Genomic DNA, 12,508 nt, shown 5'->3' with positions numbered 1-12,508 from the left:
TTGGAGAGGTGTAGGAAGGATGCCGGGAGAAGCAGAGGCAGCCCCGGACACACCCACATCGCCGGGGCTTAGGGTCAGCACCCCAGATGGAGGGGGAGCGGCAAGCTTTATTTTGCTGAGAGTTTGGCGGATTGATGGCTCATGATGCCACTCATGAGAACAAGAGAGAGAGGACTGGAGTGGCAGGGCAGAAGCGTCACAGCTCTGTGGAGATGGCAGGGAGCAGTGAGCAGGGACGGCCTTGGTCCCTCTGCCCAGGCTTGAGCTGAGCAGAGAGGGCTGGGGGAGGTCTGTAGCCCCAGACCTCTGCGGGCTTGCAGTGGCATCCGCTCCACGGTAACAGGGCAGCCTGCTCCCTGGCCAAGGTGGAGATCTGAGCGCCGACCCGTCCGAAGTTAAAATGCACATCGATCCCAGAAATGTCAGTATCTAAATATCAGAGCTGGCCGGTGAGAGAAGCCACCTTCTGATTCCACCCTCCTTACCCCGCATTACGGAGCCGGGAGGCAGAGGCCCAGAGCGGAGGGCCCTGCCCGAGCCCACCTAACCGTCCACAGTGAGTTCAGCACCGGCCCCAGTGGGCTATGGGCCGAGGCCTGCATTCGGGTTTGGGGGAAATGGGTGAGGAGGGGGCCAGGGGACCAGAGGAGGGAGGTAAACGACAAGCAAATGTTAGATTCAGAACAAACAGTCTGTTGCCAGGGGTGTGTGTGTGTGTGTGTGTGTGTGTGTGTGTGTGTGGTCCCAGGTGAGTGGGATGTGAGTGGGCTGGAGTCATCATTATTCCAGGCTTTCCTTCCCAGAAAGGAAAAAGGGCCTCATAGGTGGGAGCCAGGGGAATACTAGGATGTGGAGGGATTCGAGGGGTGGCCTGAGAAGAGGAGGCTGTTGCCAAGCAGCCAGAGCCACAACGGCGTTACAACGGCAAAGAGCATCTCAGCATCTGGAAGCCTGGCCCTGTGAAGCCTTGATCCTGGTGCCGCAGTGATATCGCCCCGTTTTATGGGAGAAGAAATGAGGGCTAGGGAGAACAGAGCCAGGGGTGGGGGATGCAGAGCCATGCTCCTGGCTCACCTTGGATGGCTGCCATCCCAGTTCTCCGTCCAGCTTGGTCGGCGCTCAGATCTCCACCTTGGCCAGGGAGCAGGCTGCCCTGTTACCGTGGAGCGGATGCCACTGCAAGCCCGCAGAGGTCTGGGGCTACAGATCTCCCCCAGCCCTCTCTGCTCGGCAAAAGGGTCTGGGAGGTGCCCAGCCCAGGGCAGGCGGCCTTTACCTTCCCGAGTTCCTTCTCCATTGGTCTGCGTATCTCCCTGCCCTGGTTTGTTCTAGTTCACTCTGTCCCCTGTGTGTTCACTGAAACTATTTACTGAGTATCTATTATGTGCTGGGTCACGGCCCCTAACCCTATAGAGCTCACTCCTTAGCATGGGGGCCTTCCCACGTTGGAAGGATGTGCTGGGGAGGAGGGGGAGGCGGTTTATTAACCACCGCTCTCTCCCTTCACACCTTCTGCCCCTTTCCCTTTCTGCCCCCTACCCCCATGAGACTTTGCGGGAGCTGCTTCCTGCTGGGATGGAACGCGGAGTTAATTGTTAAACCTAATGGCTGGCGAGGGCTTCAGGGAGCCTGCCTGGCCAAGTGCTGGCTGTGCTCCCCAGGGCAGGGGTGGAGCCGCCCAGGTTTTTCTGGCCTGTACCTGCCACCTTTTCCCTACTCTGGAATCTGCCTCCAGAGCCTGCTCCTCCCTTCGCTCCAGCGGGAGGGCGGCCTCTTGGACCCCTTCCCTGGACTCCAGCTGAGGTGACCCTGGGAGGTGAGGGCTGGCTCTGGCCCCAGTCCAGCGGCCTCTGGGTGAGTGCTCTGGGAGGAGGTTTGGGGAAGGGCATGGTGCCTAACCCGGGGACCCACCCAGAAGGCAGGCAGCCAGTGGACCTTGCTGGCTTTGCTTCCTGCCTGGTAGGGACGGGGACGGTGGGGATGGTGTCACAGCAGCCTAAGCCCTGTACATGGGACCGTCATCCAGTGTAGGCCATGCCATGCATGCCTTTCTGCTGCTCTTCGTCGAGGGTCTTGTTCTAGGCCATTCCCTGCCACTAGCCTGGGGGTGGGGGGATGGCTGAGTATCGTGGCAAAGGCCTGTTTCTTCTTTGAGAAGGCTGAACCCCCAGTGGGACCCCTGCCAAGCTTTTGGGACAGAGCTCAGGCTTCCAAGTCACACAGGCCTGGGGTCAAAGCTGGGTGACCTTGGGTAGAGGGCACACCTCTCTGAGCCAAGTGACATCCTCTGAACAATGGTTGAGGTGATCTCTTTGTTACCATCACTGTGAATATAATAGGCCCCAGATGTAGCTATTAAGATTAGGCTCCTTGCTCTCCCTTTGAGGAGTAAGTTGGATCCTTTCCCTTCCCCCTTCCCCCTTCCCCCTTCTCCTTCTTCCCCCGGGTGTGTTTTCTTTGCCTCTCTTTCTCCTAAGCTCTAAGGGACCCCAGAGACTTGCAACCAGGGAAGCAGTGGGCAGCGGCTGCTTGTCCCGAGTCAACCCCCTGCTCCTGTCTCCAAGGCCCCCTCTCCTCTAACTTTCTTCCTGTACGGCCAGTAAATTCTTCCTTTACTTGCTGGGAAAGAAATTAGGCTTCTATCTGAGTTTTTAGGCTGTAGGTAGATGTAATGTGGATATTAGGCTGAGAAGAGATTTGTTGAATGAGTTAAGATGCCCTTCTCTTCAGACTCATCTTTACCTTAGGAGGCCTGGCTCTCTCTGGCTTAGGACCTTGGAGGCCACCATCCTGCCCTCCAGGACTCGACTGTCTAGAGCTCTGCTGCCCTGACAGTAGCCACCAGCCACAGGTGGCTATTGAGCAATTAAAAGGTGGCCATTTGAACTGAATCTTTAAGCCCATTTGATTTGATTAACTTAAGATTTAAAAAGAATACTCCATTCAGTTACCGAAGAAACGTTTACAACCTGGTCGGTGGTGGTGCAGTGGCTAGAGCATCGGCCTGGGATCCTGAGGGCCCCGGTTTGCAGAGGCGGATTTAACGGCAGGTGCGTTGGGTGCACGCCCTGGGCCCCGACTTCTGAAGGGCCCCACAAAACCCTAACTTGACACATTTTTCTAATGACACCAAGTTTGGTTTCATATGTGTAATTTTAACATGAATAGTACATAATATTTTTTTTATTTATTTAAAAATATGGTTAACATGTATTTTTATTTTCCCTGTCTCTTTTTTTTAAGGGACCCAATATTTTCTTAAGCGCCCTGGGCCTCAACTGACCTTAATCCGCCTGCCTCTGCCAGTTTGAAGCCCTGAGGTCTCGGGTTAGAGCCTGGGCTCATGGGCTGGAGTGCACGCTCAGCAGGGTGAGCACAGGGTCGCTAGCTTGAGCGTGGGGTCACTGGATTGAGTGCAGGGTCATCAGTATGATCCCAAGGTGGTTGGCTTGAGCCCAAAGGTTGTTGGCTTGAACAAGGGGTCACTAGCTCTGCTGCAACCCCCTGGTCAAGGCACGTATGGAAAGCAATCAATGGGCCCTGGCCGGTTGGCTCAGCGGTAGAGCGTCGGCCTGGCGTGCAGGAGTCCTGGGTTCAATTCCCGGCCAGGGCACACAGGAGAAGTGCCTATCTGCTTCTCCACCCCTCCCCCTTTCCTTCCTCTCTGTCTCTCTCTTCCCCTCCTGCAGCCGAGGCTCCATTGGAGCAAAGATGGCCCGGGCACTGGGGATGGCTCTGTGGCCTCTGCCTCAGGCGCTAGAGTGGGTCTGGATGCAACAGAGCTACGCCCCAGAGGGGCAGAGCATCGCCCCCTGGTGGGCATGCTGGGTGGATCCCGGTTGGGCGCATGCGGGAGTCTGACTGCCTCCCCGTTTCCAGCTTCTGAACAACTAAAGTGAAGCAACTATGAGTTGATGCTCCTTATCTCTCTTTCCCCTCTCTCTCCCATTTTGTTTCTCTTTCTCTAAAAAAAAAAAAAGAAAACCATCTACATGTTTGAGAACGTAGATTTGTTTTTGTTTTTTTTGTTTTATTTTGTTTTTTATATTTTTCTGAAGTTGGAAACGGGGAGGCAGTCAGACAGACCCCCCCGCATGTGCCCGACCGGGATCCACCCAGCATGCTCACCAGGGGGTGATGCTCTGCCCCTCCGGAGCGTTGCTCTGTTGCAACCAGAGTCATTCCAGTGCCTGAGGCAGAGGCCATAGAGCCATCCTCAGTGCCCGGGCCAACTTTGCTCCAATGGAGCCTTGGCTGCGGGAGGGGAAGAGAGACAGAGAGGAAGGAAACAGGGAGGGGTGGAGAAGCAGATGGGCGCTTCTCCTGTGTGTCCTGGCCGGGAATTGAACCCGGGACTCCTGCACGCCAGGCCGACGCTCTACCGCTGAGCCAACTGGCCAGATCTAGAACTTAGATTTGTGATTATTCATTTTCAATTGTAAAGGCTAAGAGAATCTAAATATATGATGAAAATTTAGTGTCAGAATTGAGATGTGCTGGAAAATTCTGCATGGGTGGCCTCTGACTTCCTTGTGTAGGTGGGGTCCCCATACATATGTATATATTAAATTTGGTTATTGTCTCTAAGTGTAAGATATACACTAGATTTAGAAGACCCAGTATGAAAAAAGAAAAACAATGTAAATACCTCAATAATATTTCTACATTGATTTCATGTTGAAATTGATATATTGGGTTAAGTAAACAGGCTACTGAAATGAATTTCACCCATGCCCTTGTACTTTTTAAAGAATGGCTACATTTTAAATTGCATGTGTGGCTTGTACTATATTCCTAGTGGACAGCATTGTTCTAGTTACAGAGCTGGGTTGGACACATTAATAATACACATCTATAAGGAGTAGTTATTTGGGGGAGGTTGGGGGGGTGAAGATCTGATATTCCCCACTCATGGCCCCCCTAGATCTGGGCCATCCCCCACGGTGGAATGTTCCCTAGAAACTCCATAGCCTCAAGGATAAGATGAAGACTTCTGAGGTCAAAACAAGAGCCTGTGTCTAGGTAGAAATGCTGTGTGTGGTGACCTTGGGCAAGTCATTTCACTTTGCTAAATCTTAGTCTATTGTCTGTAAATCTAGACTGATTATGGGGTTTACCTTGTTGATTGAGGGGATTACCTGAGATGTAGTCCAAGTGTAGCACTTAGCCCAGTGCCGGCCCGTGTGAATAGTCAGGTTGCTGTTACTGTTAGTTGTGGGGGTTTGCTACTCCCCAGGTATTTGTCAGCTTGCATTCTCTTGTTCCATTTGTCTGAAGGGGACGTGGACCAAAGGGAAAGGAGAAGTTTAAAGAGCTTGAGGGTGTATTTGGGATGGGGACTCGGGGATGCTTTGTTCATTACCTCAAGGGGTTTCTTGCTTTTGAAGTAGCTTCTTGGATCTTCCTAGGTGACCAGGCAAAGATATATACCCATTTTACAGAGAAGGAAGCTGAGGCCTGTTGAAGGGACGTGACCCGGCTTATAAATCCAGTACCTGTATGCAGGATTTTGCAACCTTGTGATGGCGACAGTGGGGCCAGCGTTAAGAGGCCACCATATGGGGTTGTAGAATCAGGCCCTGATCAGGATTCAGGAGCTTATGTGGAATGATTATGATTAGTCTCCTATCACTGGAAGGGACTCAACACCATTCAGTATAACCGTCTCATTCTTGAGTTGAAGAAACAGAGAGCTATGTGTGTGTGTGCGTGTGTGTGCGTGCGTGTGTGTGCGTGTGCGTGCGTGTGTGTGTGTGTGTGCGTGTGTGTGTGTGTGTGTGAGATCTGCCTGGGATCACACAGCTAGTTGATGGCCAAGCTGGAACTGTTTCTGTTTGTTTAGATTCAGTGCTCAGCTCAGCCCTGGCAGGACGGATGGCCCTGCTTGTCAGCCCCCTCCTCTCCTGCCTGGCCCCCAGGGATAGCTTCCGAGAAAGAGGCTTTTGTTTTCCACAGCTCCTTCTGGTTTCCTCTCAAGGTAGCTCCCCCCACCCTCAGTCTGTCCAGATTTGCATTTGTCCCTGCTGCAGGTTTAAAGGGCCCTGGAATCTGAAGTCACACACACCCACTTTCTGGGTGCATCAAGAAGGCTGGGGTTTAAATCCCTCTTCTACTGTTAATTCTCTCCATGGCCTTGGTCAAGTCACTGGTAATGTTTTAGTCTCAACTTCCTCATCTGGAAAGCAGGAACCAAGATGCTATGCATAGAACCTAGTGGGGAAGAACCCGGGCTCTGGGCCTCTCCCCTGTACTGATTTGCCAGGCTGGTCTTCGGTGCGACATTTGACCTTGGTGAGTCTCAGTTTCCACATCTGTGTGGGATACCGCTACCTGCCGCATTGTTGTGATAAGGCGCTGTGCTGAGCTCTCCACCTGAATCATCTCACTTAGCGCTCTTTGGCCCTGGAAGCAGACACTGTTACTCCCATTCTCCAAATGAGGAAGCCAGCGCTCAGAGAAGTGAAGTGACTTGCCCCAGGCCACATAGCAAGAGAGTGGTGGGCCAGAATTCAAACTAGCTCTGTGTGACTGCAGTGCCCAAGCTCATAACCACTGTACCACACTGTCTCCCAGGATCAGCCCGCCTGCTAGGAAACAGTGGATGGGGAAGCAGGTTACCAGGTGACTGAGGATGCAGCCAGAGCTGCAGCGCCCTGAGGCCCAGAGGCGCTCGGGCATGCAACTTCTGTTCCTGCTGTTCCAGCCTCAACCCACGCAACCTTTCTATTTGCCTCATTCTTGTGTTCTATAGGATCGGGCGAAAGAACATCCACAGTTGTTCCTGTGGGAAATAATTTGATAATTAAGAAATAATAATACAAAAATAAACTCTGTTTTGCGCACTCACAATTGTAAAGCTACTTGTGCCCCACTCTGTGTGTGAAGTGGAAATGGCTCCACCCCCCTGGAGATTTACTGTTCTGAGTGTGTGAGTCCGGGAGACCTGGGGTTCCTCCCTCCAACAATCCTGCCCCATTGTGTATCAGGCCGGGCCGGCACTGGGGGATAAAGACAATTGAAAAAGGGCTTAAATACTCTGTGAGCACACTGACCAGGTGGTGGTGCAGTGGACAGAGCATCGACCTAGGATGCTGAGGACCCAGGTGCGAAACCCAGAGGTCACTGGCTTGAATGCAGGGTTCCTGGCTTAAGCGTGGGGTCATAGATATGACCCCAAGGTCACTGGCTTAAGCAAGGGGTCACTGGCTTGGCTGGAGCCCCCTGGTCAAGGCACTTATGAGAAAACAATCAATGAACAACTAAGGTGCCACAACTATGAGTTGATGCTTCTTATCTCTCCCTTCCTGTCTGTCTTTGTCTCTCTCTCACTAAAAAATTATACCAGAACAGAAGATTAATGCTAAAAAACCTTAGGACCACAGAGTCGCACCATGTTGGTGTTTGCAGAAGAGTAGACCAAGGCAAGGTCAGGCTGGGCCGAGAGCGCCAGGCACACGGCTCCTTCTGGATGCTGGCGGCCATGGCACTGACGCGGGAGGAAGTGCCCACGGGTTAGGCAGGCCTCTGCTCGCCCTCATCCCTAAATCCAGTCTGCCACCACGCTCTGCAGACACAGCCACCCTTTCTAGCTCTACCGCGACCATCAGTCTGGGGCCTCCATACGTGTCTCTTTGGACAACCACAACAACCGCCCAGCTATATACCTAAAGCTACTCGGGCCCATTTCCGACCCCTTCTCCACCTTATAAATCATTCCCCACTGCTCTTGGAATCGAGACTGAACTCTTTACCTTGGCCCCCAAGGCCCTTCCCCACCTGGCCCCTGCTGGCTGCTCCAGCATCAAATTTGTTACTTTCCCTTTTGCTCTCTGCGTAGTCACCCCGGGCCTTTCTGTTTAACAGGTTCAGCAACTTCCCCAAGGTTCCTCGGAGAATCAAATGCCAGCCTCTCAATTTCCAGCTCCATGCTGGGCCCACGATTTCAGTTCGGTAGCGCTAACACCGTTTCCTCCTTCTAGGTGGTGACTGACGTCCTCCCCCCCAGGGAACTGGTGTGAACCCAGGACCGGTGAGTGTTACACCGGCACAGCCTAGCGTCCCTTCTTTCTTCTGCCCGGTTGGGCCGATCGGTCTTCCAGGTCCTCAGGCTCTCTGTTTGGATATATTTTATTGCCGTGGAGGCATGAGGATTTATCTCAGCCACAGATTTCTGGGGGACTTGACAAGGGGGGCAGCACTATGGGTCCTCTCTGGTTTTGGCTAATTTTGAGGAAGGGGCTGAAACGCACACTTATTGAGCAACTCTGTTAGACAGCATGCTTTGCCTAGATTGCTTCCCCCCTGCCACCATGGCTGGCGAGGGGTGGCCTTGGACCTGGGCGCTGTGTCAGCTGACCCTGGGACCCTTTTTTTTTTTGCTTAACCACTTCTGGATTGCAGACTGGATTGGGCTGAGGGTGTTTTCATTCCAGTTTTGCCACTGATGACTCGGCCAACTGAGGCAGCTACCTGTCCTTCCGTTGGCCTCAGGGGTGTACGCTGTCAGGGCAGGGGTTGGAGAAGGTAGGGTCAGAGTAACTGAGTTGTTTTCAAACTTTGGAATTCCCTTTTCAAATGAACTGGAGAGACTGTCAATGTACAAATCAGCTGAGGGGGTTGCGGCAGTGGTTGAAGTTAAGGTAGGGAGGGCTAGGGGACCCCAACTCGCTAATTCCTCAGCCCCCAGCAGCCCCTCGACATGGAACTGTCCTTGGCTCTGTGCAGGACAGTTTGTAAACCACTGGGCGGGCTCATGTCCAAGCCCCCGTTCTAACTCTGAGGCTCTGTGACTCTGGCTGGGCCTGCCTGGGGCAGGAACGGAGCCAATGATGGGGAAATTGTGAAGTCGTATGCAAATGGCATTGTGGGGTTATGAGGAAGGTCCAGCTGCCAGGGCGGTGATGTTGTCGTGCTGGGAACCTCTGGTTTTTATTTTTGATCAGATGTGGGGCACCTCTGTACCTCTAGGGGAATTCTTCATGTGCGTGTGTGCGTGTGCGTGTGTGCGCGCGCGCCTAAGGAGCAGAGATATGCGAGATGGGCAGGGCTGAGCCAGGCTCGGGCAGGTAGAATAAATGTGAAACAGAGCTGGGAGCATGTTGCTCCTGGGGGGTGGGGGTGGAGGGTGGTGTTAGCTCCGGTTAAAAGGAGTGATTTGGCTCCTTCCTGCCAGGGCATGGGCCCCACGGAGATCTCTGGGCAGGAAGCACTGGGAACAAGGAATCCTCTGTCCACAGCCGAGCGAGCGCAGCCGGGACAGAGGAGGTGGATTAGGAGTTCCCAGGAGGGGGCTATTGGTCTTTCCCTGACATTTGGGCAGATGGGTGGGGAGAAGGGGAACTAAGCGTGCGTGTAGGTGGAATGGGAGGGGGTGTGGTCAGGGGAGGTAGAGGATGGTCCCTACATTTATTCCCACGAGTTCCTCCAGGAAGCCAGGCGACTCTGGAAGGGTCAGAGCCTGGAAAGATGAGACTCCAGGTATTCCCCACCATCCGTGTACTGGCGGGGACGGACGGGAAATGTGAGCGAGGGTGGACTTTCACCGGCAGCCTGGTGTCGTGGGAGTCGTTTGGCCTGCCAGTCCAGAGCCCCACATTCAGGTCCCAGCTCTGACAATTGACATGCTGTATGGCCTTGGCCTCATCACTTCCCCTTTCTGGGCCGCAGTTTCCTTGTCTGTAGACTGGAGATGGACACGTCAGCCTCGGCTATGTCTGAATGCTCTTCCGAGTATCCATTAGAATAGGGTATTTGAAATCTTTTGGGGCAGCAGATCCCTATAGGAAGCATTTTTTTTTTTTTTTTTCATTTTTCTGAAGCTGGAAACAGGGAGAGACAGTCAGACAGACTCCCGCATGCGCCCGACCGGGATCCACCCGGCACGCCCACCAGGGGCGATGCTCTGCCCACCAGGGGGCGATGCTCTGCCCATCCTGGGCGTCGCCATGTTGCGACCCTCCTGGGTGTCGCCATATTGCGACCAGAGCCACTCTAGCGCCTGGGGCAGAGGCCACAGAGCCATCCCCAGCGCCCGGGCCATCTTTTTGCTCCAATGGAGCCTTGGCTGCGGGAGGGGAAGAGAGAGACAGAGAGGAAGGCGCGGCGGAGGGATGGAGAAGCAAATGGGCGCTTCTCCTATGTGCCCTGGCCGGGAATCGAACCCGGGTCCTCCGCACGCTAGGCCGACGCTCTACCGCTGAGCCAACCGGCCAGGGCCCTATAGGAAGCATTTTTAACAGGACTGCTGTGGTTGAATTGGCTGCAGTTTACTCCAAATCTTGCCGCCCTCCTTACTGGACCAAAGACTGTCCCAGAAGCTGTCCCAATAGCCATTAGCATTGGCCAACGGCATGAAGCCTGGACACTGATCTCTGTCTCCTGGCTCTGCTGTTCCTTAGCTGTGTGACCTCGGAAAGGTCACTTACCTTCTCTGAGCCTCAATCAGCCCACCCACAAAATGGGGATAATTGTACCCTCCCTGCCTTACCTCTCAGGATTATGGGTAAAATCGAATGAGATGAAGACTAGGAAAGGCCCTCTGTAGGAAAAAGAAAAGGATTTAGATTCTAGTGCAGGTGTGAGCCAGGGGATAAGGGCCAGGGGGTGAGGGGCCGGCCTCTCAGCAAAAGAACTCCGCTGCCCTTCTCCACTCTTCACTCCCTACAAAAATGCTGGCGGCCCTCCAGCCCAGCTCCAGCCTCCTGCTTCTGCCAATCTCGGCTGCCTAACAGGCTGGCCGTTTTCTTTGGACAAGGTGGACGTGCTTAACTATTTGTTGGGGAGGATCCCGGTGTGGGATGTTGGAGGCAGCACATGTTTCAGCCTGCTGCCCAGGGAGCAGACGGGGAAACTGAGGGCAAGGTTTGTACAGTCGTTGCATTCAGGACCGCTAGAGAGGCCGGGTGGGGAAGAGGCTTGGGCTTGGCCTGGGCTGATACGGTGGCCCCTTTCCCAGAAAATTCACAACTTTGTTTCACTAAAGTAGAACATAGTGCCCACTGAGTGTTTACATTTTGCTCAACTTCTGCCCCAGAGAAATCCTTCCTAGAGGCAACTCTAGACTTTCTCAGAAGAGGCGCCTCTGGGCCAGACCAGGGAGGAGCCCTGGAACCCTCGGGGGCAGCGAGGGCTGCCGCTCCGTGCTGACTCGTAACAACGGGAATTCCGAAATTAGACGGTGGTGGTGGTTGCACAACTCCACGAAGACGGCCTCGGCTTGTTCTCTATCTCCAGATGTCCCTGGAGTTGGGGGCAGCCAGGAAGAAAGGCGCCAGGACTGGCCTTCTGGGCCTGCTGTTGGCCTGTGGACGTGGCGTTGGCTTCTAGGACTTGTCACTGACCAAGGTTAGTTTCCCCATGTGGTACCCGGGGAAATGAAGGCTCAGGCCAGGAAAGTCACTGGGGTCAGTTGCAGGCTGTCCCGGCCCTGGATGCGGGGTGGAGGGTTGGGGGGGGGGGGCAGCGTCACCAAACTAGGATAGCAAACGCTGCCTTCTTCTCGCTTGCGCTCCTGAAGGTCTCAGGAAGGGTCTGAGTGAATGACCCGAGCAGCTCCCTATCCCACTCTGGGCCTCCATTCCCCTCCGGATCCCTGGATCCACCTCTACAGTCTTGTGCTGTTCTTATCAATGAGTTAAGACTCATGGTTGCCAAGGTTGCCTAGGGGCTCCGTTGCCTCATTGGTCACACAGGGCCAACAAAATCAGCTAGTCCTACCTACCTGAGGGCCACTACTGGAGGGGTCAGCGAAGCGACCCCAGGACTTCAGGGCCAGGCCAGGCCAGGCTTCAGCAGCTGGGGAGTCATGTCAACAAGGCGACTTTCCACTGCCGCCCTGGCCCTGGAATGAACTTGAGAAGAGTCTGAGCTGCAGCCACAGGCAGACTTGGGTCTAAACCTTGCCCTGCACCTGCTGTGTGCATTGGACAGAGAGGCTTCATTTCTCGGTGCTGTAGTTCCACCATCTGTGAAATGGAGACAATAATAGTTCTTATTTCGGAGGTTATGGAGCCCGAATGCGAACACAGGGACCGTGCATTGCACTGTGCCGGGCACACAGCCGAGTGCTCAGTAACTGGTAGGGGTTCTGTGTTGTTGACAACCGTAATGAGACTGGGGTTCTCTGGAGGCCAGTGATGGCAATGTTACTGTTATTAATAGTTTGGAGGTGGGAAGGCGTCACCATCTCCATTTTACAAATGTGGTTGTGAGTCTTCAGAGAGGAGAAGCGGCTTGTCCATGATCTCAGCTCAGGTCTTGATGCTTTGGGAGCTCGAGTCCTGGCCAGGGATGCTGTGTGGATCAGCCTCTGGGTCAGCCAGCTCTGAAGAGAAGGTGGGGGATGGTTGTGACTCACCCCGATTCCCACCCTATAAGTGTTGGGGAGTGAGCGACTGAATAAATGACAGGATGTCTGGCTCAGTGGCCTTGCCCAGTCACAGAAACACAAGGACAGGCCTTGAAGTCCATACCTTCAGTGTGATTGAGGACAACCTGTCTCACTCTGGGG

At 54.0% G+C, this 12,508-nt stretch overlaps 1 protein-coding gene across 10 annotated transcripts in view; it reads left to right on the top strand.

Annotated features, from left to right (window-relative positions):
* EPB41L1 (erythrocyte membrane protein band 4.1 like 1) overlaps positions 1-12,508 on the top strand; it is a 162,713-nt gene that overhangs the window by 45,973 nt on the left and 104,232 nt on the right. For 3 of the 10 annotated variants that reach the window (XM_066234036.1, XM_066234037.1, XM_066234034.1), the window contains exon 2: positions 7,980-8,029. The exons of 6 other annotated variants lie outside the window; for them this stretch is intronic. The gene's annotated coding sequence lies outside the window, so the exon portion shown is untranslated. Of the gene's footprint in view, positions 1-7,979; positions 8,030-11,232; positions 11,344-12,508 lie in introns of all 10 variants that reach the window. One more of the 10 variants, XM_066234035.1, reaches the window with a different exon arrangement.

The sequence above is a fragment of the Saccopteryx bilineata genome, chromosome 6 (genome assembly GCF_036850765.1).
Source record: "Saccopteryx bilineata isolate mSacBil1 chromosome 6, mSacBil1_pri_phased_curated, whole genome shotgun sequence".
Lineage (NCBI taxonomy): Eukaryota > Metazoa > Chordata > Mammalia > Chiroptera > Emballonuridae > Saccopteryx > Saccopteryx bilineata.
Note: the sequence above shows the minus strand (reverse complement) of the source record. Positions and strands in the feature narration are given on the sequence as shown.